The sequence below is a fragment of the Rhinopithecus bieti genome, unplaced genomic scaffold, assembly GCF_001698545.2.
Source record: "Rhinopithecus bieti isolate Rb0 unplaced genomic scaffold, ASM169854v2 scaffold_13674, whole genome shotgun sequence".
Lineage (NCBI taxonomy): Eukaryota > Metazoa > Chordata > Mammalia > Primates > Cercopithecidae > Rhinopithecus > Rhinopithecus bieti.
The window spans coordinates 560,300-574,021 of NW_016807649.1; positions in this window are offsets into that span (position 1 = coordinate 560,300).

Below are 13,722 nucleotides of genomic sequence, written 5' to 3' on the forward strand. Positions count from 1 at the left end.
CCTTCCTTCCTTCCTTCCTTCCTTCCTTCCTTCCTTCCTTCCTTCCTTCCTTCCTTCCTTCCTCCCTCCCTCCCTCCCTCCCTCCCTCCCTCTCTTTCACCCCTTCCTCCCTCCCTTCCTTTCTTTCTTTCTGACACAGTTTCACTCTGTCACCCAGGCTGAACTGCAGTGGCGCGATGTCTGCTCACTGCAATCTCTGCCTCCCAGGTTCAAGCGGTTTTCTTCCCTCAGCCTCCCGAACAGTTCAGAGTACAGGTGTGCACCATCACACCTGGCTAATTTGTGTATTTTTAGTAGAGACAGGGTTTTACCATGTTGGCCAGGCTGGTCTTGAACTCCTGACCTCAAGTGATTCACCTGCCTCGGCCTCCCAAAGTGCTGGGATTACAGGCCACCTTTTGTACTAACGGTAGTACAGACTAGTTGCAACAGAGACCATATATGGTATTTTCATCACTGCACTGCTGCTCCATGCACTACGAATTAAAGTGACATAGTTATCACTTGACAGTGTTTTGAATTCTGCCCGTATAACTGTACCATAATGTTCCCAGAACCAAGCCAGCTCTGGCAGCATTTTCTTAAGGTCCAATAATGAGAAGCAGACAAACTAGGAAAGAAGGGAATTTATTGTTGTAACTGGATACAGGGAGAAGGTCAGAGATAATTCCATCAGACCAACTCACTCAAAGTGTTACAATTCTCTCAGTGCTTATATAGGTTGAGGTTATGTGCCTATATGCAGTATAGCATTCACCTAAGTCTATTAGTAACTAATTTTGTTTCAGCTACAAGGTCAGAGGCAAAAAATGCTTGCTAAGTCTGTTTAAAAGGACCCCAGTACTTTCAGGCCTGTCTATGGTACTGGAGTGATTATTTCTATCTTATCTCCTTTATAGCTTGGTCTGGAGAGCTGCCTTGCACTCTCCAATGAATCTATTCAAACAACTGCCTCTGTTTCCTTGACTCTCAGACAGATCCTGGCACTAAGAATTTAAGATTGCCTCTATTATTTTGACTTGCTCCAGGTTAGGGAGAAGCCCCTGCAAAGCTGCTACTGACCATATGTTTCATTTCTAGCTTTGATGTCTGGGCACCGGTTTCCCTAGATTTAACTATTTGCTCAATGTTAAGGCAGTGCGGTGGGAATCTGTCTGTGTAACTGAAGTGCTGTGCAGACCTGTCTGTGTGATTGTCGGGGAGAATTGGCCTGCCACAATAACATTTTATTTATGTGTTATTGCCAGTGCATACCCATCATGTCAAAACAAGATGGGAAAAGTGAACTTCAAATGTCATACTTTTAGGCATGGTGGCATATAGATTATTTTGTTATTAAATTAGATGGGAAATCATTGTGTTTGTTATGCACTGACACTGCAGTTGTACTAAAAGAATACAAATATACATTAACATTACTAGGCTGAAGATCTATCACAGTATTTTTTTTTTTTTTTTTTTTTGAGATGAAGTCTCGCTCTATTGCCCAGGCTGGAGTGCAGTGGTACAATCTCGGCTCACTGCAAGCTCTGCCTCCCGAGTTCGTGCCATTCTCCTGCTGCAGCCTCCTGAGTAGCTGGGACTACAGGCGCCTGCCACCATGCCTGGCTAAGTTTTTGTAATTTTAGTAGAGATGGGGTTTCACTGTGTTAACCAGGATGGTCTCGATCTCCTGACCTCGTGATCTGCCCGCCTCAACCTCCCAAAGTGCTGGGATTACAGGCGTGAGCCACCGCACCTGGCCCGATCTGTCATGGTATTTTCAACTCATGGGAAAGCAACAGTGAGATAAACTAGAACATTTAATAGAATCACTGTTGAATTTCTTTACAAAAATAAAAAATTGAAATGAGGCCACTAAGTTTTGAGTGGCTGATTTGTGGGTCAAGTAAGGAAATCTGTTTATCAATGCTAGGTTATTTAAACTGAGTTTGACTGCAGCAACTGAAGGAAATACTCATACTCGTGTTTAAGACTATTAGCCGTTTGGGGAGAATAGTTGTTCAAAGAGTTGAGGACATTGAAAGCAACATCAATAGTCAAATAAAAAGCAGAGAAAAATTCATTTTAATGGTTTTGCTTGTTTCTTGATGAGTCAGTGATGTTACTGATACTGCTTAGTTGTTTTTTATTTAAGGAGTCAATCCCAAGTTTGAAGTGTCTAAAGAATTAGTTTCTATGAATAGTCTGCAAGTTGCAAGTACAGGGGGAGTATATTCAAAGAAGTTGAGAAAAACTAACCAGGAAACTTGAAATGGAATTTGCTAAGATTTATCACAACTCACTGTGGTAAAAATATGTGTGAAGCAGACAAAAAGCTTAGTTGGACAAATTTACAAATCTTATCAAAATGTAGGATGTTGAAGTCCTATTCATGGCATTATTCATTAGCATTCTTTGGAGAAAATATTTAGATCTACCATATGTTACTGAACCAATAGTATCAACAGTGAACTTCATTTACTCTTGTAGATTTAACCATCATCAGTTCTGCATTTTTTGGGGGTCAGAAATAGGAGTTTAATCTTCTCTCTCGCCCTACTACACAGCAGTTTGATAACTTAGTAGTTGTCAAGTTTTGTGTGATACTTTAGTGTTTAGGGGAAAATTAAAATTTTCAGAATGAGAAAATTAGCTTCAACTCTTAAGGAACACTATATGGCTTTGAAATTAACACTTGAGGTAGACTTCATAATGTTTCTTAATGAATTCAACTTAAAATTACAAAGTAAAACATCACATACATGCAAATATTACTGTGGTAAAGTTGTTTTGATGACAGTTAACATTTGAATCACAAGTAATGTCATCATTTCTCATGTTTCCAAATGGTAAAACAAGAAGTGAAATCTCCACTCCTACACAGACTTGAAGTGGATGTAATTTCCAAGATCAAATTATAGTTTTAGCAGCACTTTTGGACCTCAATTCAAATGTAAAGGGACTTTCTATATTTGAGCATTCATTTAATTGTGCAATTGAGGAACTTTCACCTTACCTTCAATCAGAGGTTATTAATGTAATGACATGCTGAAAAGCAAATATCAAGAGAAGAATCTAATAGAATTCATAAATGCTTTCTAATCATGAATATGTTCAACTAAAATAATATGTTTATAGACTGACATTAGTATTGGGCAGTACCTATCTGTGTACAAAAACATTTTCAAAGATGAAATTGCAACTGTTCCTCCTTAACGGATGAACATTTATGACAAGGAGCACTAACTTTGAATCCGAATTAAGCAAAATGTTATCTCCTAAAGAAGAGAAAGAAGAGTTCAATTTTTCTCATTAGTAGACTTTTATTACAAAAAATTATACTTGATTATTATTATATTTTAAATTTTATCTATAAAGTTGTTTTGAAATTAATGTTCTCTCTTGGCATGTAAGTACCTACATAGTATCTTTGATTTTAGTTCTTGGACTACAAAGCCTAAACCCCGCCTCTGGCAGAATGTTCTTAGAATATAGGGTTGAAGTAACCTTTTAAGTCATGGCAGAAATGTATATGAATACTTATATTCTTGTGGGGCCTCAATTGCAGCCTAAGGCCTGAAGTTTTCTATATATTTTAAATTCTTATTGATAGGTCTTTTGTCCCAGAGATCTTTGAACATGGAAAGCAACACCAACCACTATGTGGTTTGATGGTGAATTATTAAATACATAAAATTTAAAAATCCAACCTTTCCAAGCATTTAAACAACAATTGCAAGTTGATTAATTCCCTGAAGCAATTTAGATTATACTCAAACTAGTATTTCTGATTCTTTTAACAGGGGATAAACTATACACAAACACAAGCATTTCAAAACTATTTCTAAAGTTATGCTTAAACCTAAAACATCAGCCCCATGATTTTAATTCATACTCGTGTATTAGATTTTATATTTTCCAAGTGTTATACTTACTTTGATAGCTTCCTAGGGTTTTATTATTTTAATTTTTTTTCTCCAGGGATTTTGTAATTTCATGTGATGTTATAGGAACTGAATATCAAGTTAATTATTGGTTGAGATTTTGGACCTGCTTATAGGAACATTAGATGGTGTTCCTTTTCTTTTAATAGTGAAGTTTTATGTATTGTATCATGAGACTCTTAAGTACTTCTTGTTCGTACTGATTTTAACTTTTAAATGGTGTTTATCAGAAAAACAATTTAGTCTTTAGATTTCCCATAGCCAGCAGTACCTGAACCATTGTCCTGTTACTGTATTTTAATGCCTGGGTATGTTGGCATTATGAAAACATATTCATTCTTTAAAGAATTTTACTATAATTAGTAAGAACATCCAGAAGATTTTTTTCTCCTAGGAGATGAGGATTGGCTCTGTAATTATCCTCTCTATTTAGAAATTTAGCAAATCCATCAGTTTTGATACACAGTCAAATCTTTCTTTTACTTGGTAATTGCGCACGACCACAAGTGCTGATAAAATGTTGAACACCCTTTCTTCCTAGTAACTGTATGTGGTCATTGGTGATCTCAGTCCTCCCTATTTTGGGTACTGTATCTGCTTTTCCCAGTATGACTCAGTTCACTCACTGTCCCCTTCCCTATGTTTACTATTGTGCCTACATGAAGAAAATATATTCATAATTTATAAAGAAATGTATCATTAATAGAAGAAACAAAGGGTATTATATATTAATACCCTTCTACTCATTAAAATATAGCATATATTCTATTATTTTATCCTTTTATATTACAACTACCTTTATCAACACCCTCTGTTACCCTTTATGCTTAGAGTATCACTATGAACATAGAACCTTTCACAGGTTTAATATATTCCAATTAACCACAATATAACTATTACATATTTGAAGCTCAGATTGTCACAGTCTGGCTTTGTGTGAGCCCTTGAAAGCTTCCTATTGTGTTGACATTCTGGAAAGCATCATTGCTGTCTGGCAACAACAGAATGTTCCAGACTCTGCTGATTTTTCCTGCCTTAGGTATAGACACAACCTCCTTCCAAGGAAACAAGAGTTCTTGCTCCTCATGGTAAAGAATAGTATAAAGTACCATAGGCTGGATACTACCAAAACATATGAGAGTGAACATAGGGCAAAAGTATAGCTTCTGCAACTGTTGTTGGACTGTTTTTGGTAGTAATAGAGCTGAAAAATAACATGAATTCATATTCATATTTCTTATTTAGCATCTTGTACTGCTATACCATTTCTATGTGTTTTAAAACCATACTGTATATGGTTTCATTGACCACTTAAATTTTCTCCTATACTAACAGCACTCTTAGAAGGTAAAGAGGAGAGAATGTTGAAGGCTGGATGCATTGATCACTTCTTGTTAGTGGTTTAGGGTAAGAAATGTGGTTGTACTGAATTATAAGTATCACGTTAAGAGTCAATTATTTATTCATTTAAGCTTACTAAGTGCCAGGCTTTATGCTAAGCTTTAATGATGGTATTTCTGCTATACACAATCTATAATCTGGCAGTGGAGGCATTCATGTAGCTAATAATTCTACAATTATTAACTGAAAGGAACACTTTGAATGAAACATTCAGGGTGTGTTGAGAATGTATTACAGGAGCACTTAACCTAGTTCCGAGGATATTAGAGAGTTTTGATAGATGTGTGCAAGGAATGGAAATGGCATTTAGCTCGTTGGTGGTAAAAACAGTGAACCATGCTCAGAAGGAAATTGCTGTATTTGGAGGCATTAAGTGGCCCACCCAGAAATGAAATTATAACCATTGAAGGTTTGTTATTTTTTAAGAAATAATTTCTTTTGCTTCCAAAGCTTTGTGAATTTACAAAAGAGGTCCATGTTTACAGACAGTGTTCATTCACACTAGGAACACAAAAGAAGTGAGAATCTGTGCCACCCCGAGTGGTAGCCATAACATCAGTGTTTGTCAGCAAATACACACAGAACATTATTCAAAATGAGTTCCTCTGAACTTTTATGATTGCCTCAGGGATCCTGCAGTCATTATCCACAATCTCACATTGTATACTTGGGTCATTGGTATGACCATTGGGCACTGGAATGATACAGAGGTTTCTCTGCAGTGTGTTTATTTTTTCTGGAGGGTAGCTTCTATGAAAAGGAAAATTGCAGCTCACTTTTTGAGGGTAGAGATTGCAGTTTATGTTTTTTGGCATTCTCAGCTCCTCAGCATGCTGTCTCTAACCTTTCACAGGTTTAATATATTCCAATTAACCACAATATAACTATTACATATTTGAAGCTCAGATTGTCACAGTCTGGCTTTGTGTGAGCCCTTGAAAGCTTCCTATTGTGTTGACATTCTGGAAAGCATCATTGCTGTCTGGCAACAACAGAATGTTCCAGACTCTGCTGATTTTCCTGCCTTAGGTATAGACACAACCTCCTTCCAAGGAAACAAGAGTTCTTGCTCCTCATGGTAAAGAATAGTATAAAGTACCATAGGCTGGATACTACCAAAACATATGAGAGTGAACATAGGGCAAAAGTATAGCTTCTGCAACTGTTGTTGGACTGTTTTGGTAGTAATAGAGCTGAAAATAACATGAATTCATATTCATATTTCTTATTTAGCATCTTGTACTGCTATACCATTTCTATGTGTTTTAAAACCATACTGTATATGGTTTCATTGACCACTTAAATTTTCTCCTATACTAACAGCACTCTTAGAAGGTAAAGAGGAGAGAATGTTGAAGGCTGGATGCATTGATCACTTCTTGTTAGTGGTTTAGGGTAAGAAATGTGGTTGTACTGAATTATAAGTATCACGTTAAGAGTCAATTATTTATTCATTTAAGCTTACTAAGTGCCAGGCTTTATGCTAAGCTTTAATGATGGTATTTCTGCTATACACAATCTATAATCTGGCAGTGGAGGCATTCATGTAGCTAATAATTCTACAATTATTAACTGAAAGGAACACTTTGAATGAAACATTCAGGGTGTGTTGAGAATGTATTACAGGAGCACTTAACCTAGTTCCGAGGATATTAGAGAGTTTTGATAGATGTGTGCAAGGAATGGAAATGGCATTTAGCTCGTTGGTGGTAAAACAGTGAACCATGCTCAGAAGGAAATTGCTGTATTTGGAGGCATTAAGTGGCCCACCCAGAAATGAAATTATAACCATTGAAGGTTTGTTATTTTTTAAGAAATAATTTCTTTTGCTTCCAAAGCTTTGTGAATTTACAAAAGAGGTCCATGTTTACAGACAGTGTTCATTCACACTAGGAACACAAAAGAAGTGAGAATCTGTGCCACCCCGAGTGGTAGCCATAACATCAGTGTTTGTCAGCAAATACACACAGAACATTATTCAAAATGAGTTCCTCTGAACTTTTATGATTGCCTCAGGGATCCTGCAGTCATTATCCACAATCTCACATTGTATACTTGGGTCATTGGTATGACCATTGGGCACTGGAATGATACAGAGGTTTCTCTGCAGTGTGTTTATTTTTTCTGGAGGGTAGCTTCTATGAAAAGGAAAATTGCAGCTCACTTTTTGAGGGTAGAGATTGCAGTTTATGTTTTTTGGCATTCTCAGCTCCTCAGCATGCTGTCTCTACAGAACAAACCCTTGATGCATGTCAATGATCTGTTAGTGCTGTGATGGCTTTGACAAAGGGTGCCCTTTAATTGGTTGCTTCCTTCTTAGGACCATATTTGGTGTTTCTTTGATTTTTCCATTCTTAAAACTCAGGTTTTCCCATTGTATATTTAAAAATTCTTCTGTGGTATGCAAGTTCAGGAGATGATGTCAAAGGAAGAGACTGTTCCAGGTTTGTGAAGCCCAGTGAAGTGTCAATAAAGTATGAAAAGTAACCCGGGTTCCAGTGGATTGATCATCTGTTAGAAGAATTACCCAAAATCTCTAAGTTTTAACTAGAAGGAGTTCATTAATGGATAGATCTTATCCCATCTCTCTGCAGTGGGTCCGTAGCAAATATGGCAGGTGAAGAGTTGAAGGAAGAGTGATGTGGAAGCATTGCCAGGAGTGTGAGAAATCTAAATGTATATTTATTTCCCCCTGAATGGGAGAAGAGACAACTGCTAATCCTTTCCATTTTATGGTGAATTAAAATTTTTCTAAAATACTGTCTCCTTTTTTATTTGAGACAGTCTCACTCCTTCACCTAGGTTGGAGGGCAGTGGCACAATCTTTGGATTTTTATCATAACCTTCTGAAGTGGTTCCCTATATTACCTTTTAACCTATGTTTACTGCTGTGCCTAAACAGAAAAGTATATATTCATAATTTAAAATAATTTATATTATTAATAGAAGAAACAAAGTTCTTATAGTAATACTCTTTTACTTATTAAAATGTAGCACATAGGCCGGGTGCAGTGGCTCACACCTGTAATCCCAGTACTTGGGGAGGCCGAGGCAGGCAGATCACCTGAGGTCAGGAGTTTGAGACCAGCCTGTCCAACATGGTGAACCCCCCCATCTCTACTAAAAATACAAAAATTAGCCGGACATGGTGGCCTGAACCTGTAATCCCAGCTACTTGGGAGGCTGAGGCAGGAGAATTGCTTCAATCTGGGAGGCGGAGGTTGCAGTGAACTGAGATTGTGCCACTGCACTGCAACCTGGGCGACAGAGCAAGAGTCCATCTCAAAATAAATAAATGAATAAACAAAAATAAAATAAGATAAATAAATATGTAAATAAAATAAAATATAGCGTATATTCTATTACTTTATCCGCTAATATTATGATTACCTTTCATTACCTTTCTCAACACGCTATATTACCTTTTTTTTTTTTTTTTTTTTTTTTTTTTTTTTTTTTTTTTGAGGAAGGAATCTCGCTCTGTCACCGCAGGGCTGGGAGTGCAGTGGCCAGATCTCAGCTCACTGCAAACTCCGCCTCCCAGGTTTACGCCATTCTCCTGCTCAGCCTCACACACACCGAGTAGCTGGACTACAGGCGCCCGCCATCCTCGCCCGGGCTCAGTTTTTTGTATTTTTTTAGTAGGAGACGGCCGGTTCACCATGTTAAGCAGGATGGTCTCGATCTCCTGACCTCGTTTGATCCGCCCGCCTCGGCCTCCCAAAGTGCTGGGACCTATATTTACCTTCTTAACCTTAGATATCCACTATGAACATAGGATCTTTCATAGGTTTAATATATTCCAATTAACCACAGTATAACTATTACATATTTGAAGCTCAGATTGTCACAGTCTGGCTTTGTGTGAGTTCTTGAAAGCCTCTATTGTGTTGACATTCTTGAAAGTATCATTGCTCTCTGTCAACAACAGAATGTTCTGGATTCTATTGATTTTTTTTTTCCTATCCTAGATGTAGACACAATCTTCTTCCAAGGAAACAAGAGTTCTTACTCCTGAAGTGGGTTGTTGGCAAGGAGTGGGGCTTATGACTTTATCCATTTATCTGAAGAGTGAATAAGGCACACGACTTTATATTCTTTGCCTAAGGGCACATAGTGTATCACCAATATAACTGAGACTAGCATAGAACTCTATGCTAAACTCCAGACAAGGCTTATATGATCATCTTATTAATTAAAATGACTCCTTCTGACATTCCACCCTCTGGTCTTCCCCTGTTTAATTGTTTTCTCATAGTACTTATCACTTTTTAATTAATTAATTTTTTATTAATTAGTTAATTCTGACTCTCCTACTACAATGTAAGCACCATGAAGGCAGGGAATTTTTGTCTGTTTTGTCTACCAGTAAAACTGAAGCATCTAGAACAGTGTCCTGAACATAGTGAGTCCTCAGTCAATATTTGTTGAGTGAATGCACATGAGCTATAACAGAAGTTGTTTGGAGCTGGACTCGTCTGGTCTTGTCCATATGATCACTCAGTAGCCATCCTGAAGTTTGAGTTTTCTTCTATTATGCCATTAGATTGGCATTATAAATTATATATGGAGTACTTATTTGGGGAAATGAATTGCTCGAATGTTGAATATCTTTTTTATTTGAGACAGTCTCACTCCTTCACCTAGGTTGGAGGGCAGTGGCACAATCTTGGCTCACTGCAGCCTCCTCCTCCCAGGTTCAAGTGATTTTCATGCCTCAGCCTCCTGAGTATCTGGAATTACAGGCATGCGCCACCATGCCTGGCTAATTTTTGTACTTTAGGTGGAGACGGGGGTTTTGCCCTGTTGCTCAGGCTGGTCTTGAACTCCTGTGCTCAAGTGATCTGACCACCTCGGCCTCCCAAAGTGCTGGGATTACAGGCATGAGCCATGGTGCCAAGCCTGAATATCTTTATTATTATGTCCAATGGAATCTTAAAAAACGAGAGTGTTGGGAAGCTAGCAGTTTGATGTTATTTCTCAAAATAATTATATCACCAACTCAAGTGGCAGAGCTAGACAGTCATTTAATCCAGTCATAATTGTATACAGATGAGGAAACTGACCTAGCACGGTTAAGGAACTAGACTAAAGTCATATTGCTATGTAGAGTAGAGCTGAATGAATACAACATTTTCATTTTGTTTTAACTTCACAAGGTTAGGGGTCCTTCCCAGCATTCTCTGATGCCTGTATTAGAAGCCAATACCCACCGAATGCCTGCAGGGTTAAGGTTCTCCTGAGAACAAGGGTGTTTCTGGAATGGGTAATGGTGGGGGTGGGAGCAGTGGGGATTTGTATTGAGCCTCTCCCACAAAGGAATTTAAATGTATGGCATTGATTTTGAGGTGATAAAATATTTAAAGTACTTATTTAAGTTTTATCTATGGGACCAAGAAGGTGATTTTCCCATCTTGTTCTCAGGGTACCATAAAACACATTTTTTTCCTGTTTAATTTTCCTTGTATATTTGTTAGCTGGAATGAACCATACATTGTAAAATCTTTGAGGCAAGGATCTGTGTCTTCTAAATTTACTAACTCTTCACAGTGTCTGTTATATGGTACATTCTCATACATCTCTGATAATCCAGTGGTCATATGAAAGTTGAACAATAGATAAGAAACATTTGCATAATGAGAATATTGATCAGTCCTGTTAATAGTAGACATTTCAAAGTGAGTAATTAGAAAGAATTGCCCAACATTGTCTTATCAGCCTTTTCCACCCGAATGATTATAAAGGTAGATTAACATAGAGATGGGGAAAATTTCTTACTGGAACTTAGTAGTATTGCTTTTTCTCCTTTACCAGTATGATATAAAGAAGAATCTACTTGGCTCAGTTTTTCTGAGGAAAACAATATTCTTTTGTGATTGGATATATTCCAGGAAAATAAACTCAAGTCATATAATGAAGAGTTATATCTTATATATTCAGTTTCTCCCTTTGACAGATACTGCAATCAGCAGCTCTTTGTACTTGCCAAATTTATTATTAGTTATGTCTAGCCCTTGTGATGGAGATAAACATTTCAAATAATAAAACTTGTAGCATACCCTAGTGAGAAATAAGAGCTCAAAAAGTTATAAATATGTTTTCATTTTAGTTTGTGGTAAAAAATAGACCTACCAAATGTATAATGGTAAAATACAACAGAGCTTTATTGCTTGTATATGCAAGAGTTTGAGATGGGTGTTTTTCCCTGGTCTGGTGGGTTTTCTTTACAGTGACCTGGGGACCCAGGCTCCTTCCATCTAATGGATCTGCCCTTCCCACCAGGGCATCATTACACCCACCTGCTGAAAGTGTGAGGGAAAACAGTGGAGGAATTACCTTTTTTTTTTTTTAAAGTCTGAGCCTGGAAATGACACACAGCATTTCTGCTCATAGTCTATTGATTAAAACTCAGCCATATGGCAAAACCTGACTGTAAGGGATGGTGGGAAACATAGAGTAGTCATGTGCCCAGGGAAAAGATGTCATGGATATTTTCATGATTTTCCTTCCTTCTTCCTCTTTTCTTTCTTTTAATTTTGTTTTGAGATACTTTTAGACTTTAGACTTTAGAGTTGCAAAGATATTCCCTGAATAACTTTCTTTCAGCTTATCCTTATGTTAACATCCACATAACGATAAAAGAATTTTCAAAACCTGGCACAATACTATAAACTATAAACCTTACTCAGATTTCACTAGTTTTTCCTGTAATGTCATTTTTATGTTCCAGGATCCAGTTCATGTAATTGTCACATTTCCTTAGTCTCCTCCAATCTGTAATAGTTCTTATCTTTCTGTTTTATATAATCCTGTCACTTTTGAAGAGTCAGTAATTACTGTTCAGTAGTTTGGTAAAATGTCACTCAATTTAGGTTTGTTTGATGTTTTCTCATGATTAAATTGGAATTAAGCCTTCCAGGGAAGGCTACCATAGACTGGAGGCGATCTGCCCTTCTCAGTGCATCAAATCGTGGGTATGTGATGTCGATGTGTATTATAGGTGGTTAACCTTGATCATTTGGCTAAGGTGGTGTCTACCAGAATCCTCCACTATAAAATCACTATTTTCCAGACAGGTGCAGTGGCTCACCAGAAGTGCCAAGTGTGGTGACACTAAAGTGCCTGGAATCCCAGCACTTTGGGAGGCCAAGGTGAGAAGATCACTTGAGCCCAGGAGTTCAAGACCAGCCCAGGCAATATGGCAAGATCCTGTTTCTACAAAAAACTTTTAAAAATAAAATAAAATTACCATTTTTCCTTGGCAATTATCAAATATTTGGGAGAGATACTTCAAGAATATGCAAATATTATTTACGGTTTACCTTTCAATCAGTAATTTTAGCACCTGTCAAGGGATCTTGCTGCAGCAATTTTTACTGTGATATTCTAATGATAATTTTCTGTTTCCTTCACTAAAAAATAAAGTTTTGGTGGATATCTGATGGTTACATAGATATTAAGGATCCTTGCCCTCCTCTCCATGCCCCGCATTTTGGAGATTAAAGTGACTATGGTTTAAATGATGTCAAGTCATCATTTAAAGATGACAAAAGGGTTAAAGGATAAGGGACACTGCCACAGCTCTGTAGTGCTTAGATGTGGTCCAAATGGCAAGCTTCCTGGAATGGTAGTAAGAAAACCGGAGTTTTGGTTACAATTCTTCTATTAGCTAAATGTAAGGAGCTGTTTTTACTCTAATTTTCTAATTTGTAAAATAAGAGTAATTCTATACATTGTCCAAAGTAATGTGTAAGGATGTACTACTTTGAATTACTAGGAAGGGTAATATCTGTTTTATGAATTTGGAGCATCCTTATTATGCCAATTAAAATACAGGTATTATCAAAGTGGAGCAAGCCTACTTGTGCTTATTTAAAAGGAACAAGGCTAACATTTATTGTACATTTACTATATGCAGGACCAAGCTTTGAATCCATTAACCAGTTTAATCCTCTCAGAGTTTTATGAGAGCAATGTTATTAGCCCCATCATATAGATGAATAACTTGAGGCCCAGAGAGGCTAAATAACTTGCCCCAGGCCACACAGTGAATAAATGGTGGGGTTAGGAATTGAACCGTGGTGGCTCAGCTCCAGAGTTTGGACTCTTCACCACTTCACTATGCACTTGTGTCCTGGTTGCAGAATGGATATTCATCTAGTACATGCTAGTGTGGCCATACCAGCTAACTGCTTCTGTTCTTAAGTATTTAGGTTCTTAAATATTTAAGTAAATATTTTGTTAAAAATTTATATTTAACAAGGTTGTTAAATAGGTTGTTAAATATTTTGGGCATAAGCCTGGGCACTGTTAAGTAAAAATATTTGTCCTAGTTTTGTTTGAATGAGCATGTATTCCATTTGAAAGTATAAGTGAACCTCAGGAAATATTTTTG